Source organism: Bactrocera neohumeralis, unplaced genomic scaffold (genome assembly GCF_024586455.1).
Source record: "Bactrocera neohumeralis isolate Rockhampton unplaced genomic scaffold, APGP_CSIRO_Bneo_wtdbg2-racon-allhic-juicebox.fasta_v2 cluster09, whole genome shotgun sequence".
Taxonomy (NCBI): Eukaryota; Metazoa; Arthropoda; class Insecta; order Diptera; family Tephritidae; genus Bactrocera; species Bactrocera neohumeralis.
This window is the reverse complement of record NW_026089622.1, coordinates 15943671-15946714: the sequence shown is the minus strand read 5'-3', so window position 1 is coordinate 15946714 and position 3044 is coordinate 15943671.

Sequence of the window (3044 nt, the reverse complement as noted above, 5' to 3'; positions counted from 1 at the left end):
TATGTTATTCTATTTTAAAACTTTGCTGAAGTAAATTGTAGAAACGTGAGGCTAAAATACGGAAGAGTAACAAGGAAAAAGCGAGAGAAAAAGAGAAAGAGAGGCAAGAAAAAGACAGAGAATCAAACGCGTCCCAATGTCGAGAGTAGAATGCCGCATATTAGTAGAGGGAGAAAATAGTCAAGGACAAAGCAACAATGCATATACGCTACGATGCTAGTAACTGGTTTGAGATGCGTACTCACCTTCGTGATTCATTATCAATTGATTGGGTCTCACTAGGTTTAAAATCTTGTCTTGAATCTGTTGTCACACACTTTTTATGCACAATTTCCGTACGTAATTTCTTGTTAGTTGGTGGTCCTAAAGCACCGCTTTGATACTCGGAGTCTGTGTCACTTTTTTCCATAATTTGTTATTATTTACCCGAAAATTCACATAACATAAACTTTATTCACTTTAAACGTAAAATATTGAATGTATTGAACAATACTAATTCATAAAATTGTTCAAAACGCAATAAAATTACAGTAAATTACAATAAAATAACCAAACTATCACTGTTCGCGTAACGCTAGTAAACTCGCAAACGAACTACTGACTGAAGTATACACATATTTCATTTCCCAGCTGTAAGAGAAAGAAAGAAAAATGTGCGCGCGCACTGCTGACGCTTGCCTATATCCCTCACCAATTACCGTTCGCCTCGCCTGATCACACTTTTCGTAACGCGTTCGTCAGCTTAGTCCCCAAGCCAAGCGCGCGTAAAGAAGTTTCACTACAAAAATAAAACCAAAACACCACTTTAAGGTCCATTATGTCAATTGTGTCAAAGAACTGGGTCCACTTAAATTTTTATGGTGTTTTAGATTCGAAGGAAAACACGCTGAATTCAAAAAATACGCAAATAATATCGGGTGATTTTTTAAGAGCTTGATAACTTTTTTTAAAAAAAAAACGCATAAAATTTGCAAAATCTCATCGGTTCTTTATTTGAAACGTTAGATTGGTTCATGACATTTACTTTTTGAAGATAATTTCATTTAAATGTTGACCGCGGCTGCGTCTTAGGTGGTCCATTCGGAAAGTCCAATTTTGGGCAACTTTTTCGAGCATTTCGGCCGGAATAGCCCGAATTTCTTCGGAAATGTTGTCTTCCAAAGCTGGAATAGTTGCTGGCTTATTTCTGTAGACTTTAGACTTGACGTAGCCCCACAAAAAATAGTCTAAAGGCGTTAAATCGCATGATCTTGGTGGCCAACTTACGGGTCCATTTCTTGAGATGAATTGTTCTCCGAAGTTTTCCCTCAAAATGGCCATAGAATCGCGAGCTGTGTGGCATGTAGCGCCATCTTGTTGAAACCACATGAGTCAACATTTAAATGAAATTATCTTCAAAAAGTAAATGTCATGAACCAATCTAACGTTTCAAATAAAGAACCGATGAGATTTTGCAAATTTTATGCGTTTTTTTTTTTTAAAAAAGTTATCAAGCTCTTAAAAAATCACCCGATATAACATCCCGAAAAAATATTCCCCTTACTTTAGCTACTAAGTACTGTTTCCAATTCTGTTCTTATTTATTTGAAAATAGTTTTTTCCAAAATGATCTTGTGGATTGCAAAAATTTTTCACCAATAGATTTTTCAAAACTGGTGTTAAACACAACAATAAAACAAATACGGTTACATTTGAATCAAGATTAATTACTGTTAATATCAAATACTTCTACTGTTAACATAAATGTATAAGTATTTGCTACAACAGTGCCCCGTATTTCGATCAAAAGTGTTCCACTGTTAATTTAAATACTTGACGCATTTACTTCAACAGTGCTCGCACTTTTAAAACAAATGCTCAAAGTATTTGGGCACGTTTCTAATGCAAAAAGTATTTGTGGCAAATGCAGAATACTTTGGTTTTACTAGTTTTTTTTTCAGTGTATGCATGTCATTACATTATTTACGTCATTACATTCTTTACATACTGTCATTATCACATTTACATGTATAAGTATTAGTTATTACTTTGTTCTTTAATTCTTCTTGTGATATAACATTTTCTTCTGGATTAAAACCTCGTGGATTGAACATCGACTTTTAGTTTGTCTCTAAATATATACTTAATTATCTCTGCAATCCTATCAGGTTATGGGCCCAGGATCGCAAATTTGTTTAAATTTTGAGAGTTTGTAAGACTAATGAGTGATGTTGAGAATTCAGAAGCGTTTTTGCCAAAAATTGAAATCAGTAAAGCTAGCAGGTGCTTTGATACGGCTGAAGTAATGGCTACGATTACTTCGTCAACATCTTCTCGGATCGAGTTGGTTTCCAAGGACAATTTCGACACTTGGAGCATGCAAGTGGAAGCATTGCTGACTAAAAATGATTTGTGGGAGTACGTAAATGGTTCTAATTTGATGCCGGCAGAGACTGACACTACAGCAAGAAGCGCTTGGTTAAAAGCTGACAAGAAAGCTAAAGCAGATTGGGTTTTGTCAATTCAGCCATCCGAACTAAAGCAAGTCAGGCGTTGTGAGACTTCGCGGGAAGTTTGGCTGAAACTAGAATCGATTTATGCGTCACAAGGACCGGCACGTAAAGCAACATTATTGAAGTAGTTGATGTTGCAAAATTTAGATGAAAGCGATGACGTGAAAGAGCACATGGCGAAATTTTTCGATGCGGTAGATAAATTGGAGAGCATGAATGTACAGATAAACGGTGACTTGTTATGTATCATGCTATTGTATAGTTTACCGTCTACTTATGAAAACTTTCGGTGCGCAATAGAATCACGCTATGTGCTTCTATCAGCTGAGGTACTGAAAATAAAAATAATAGAGGAAAGCGAAGCACGTAAGCAATCTGCAGGTAATACAGTAATGACTATGGCCGCGAAATTACATATGCAAGATAAGCTGAGTAGGAAAAAGTTCATAAAGAATAAAAGAGAATTCCGATGCTTTAAGTGCGGCGCATTAGCTGGCGCTTAGATGTCAAGAAGGTGTGTTTGTTGGGTATCCCAGAGAAACAAAGGGTTAT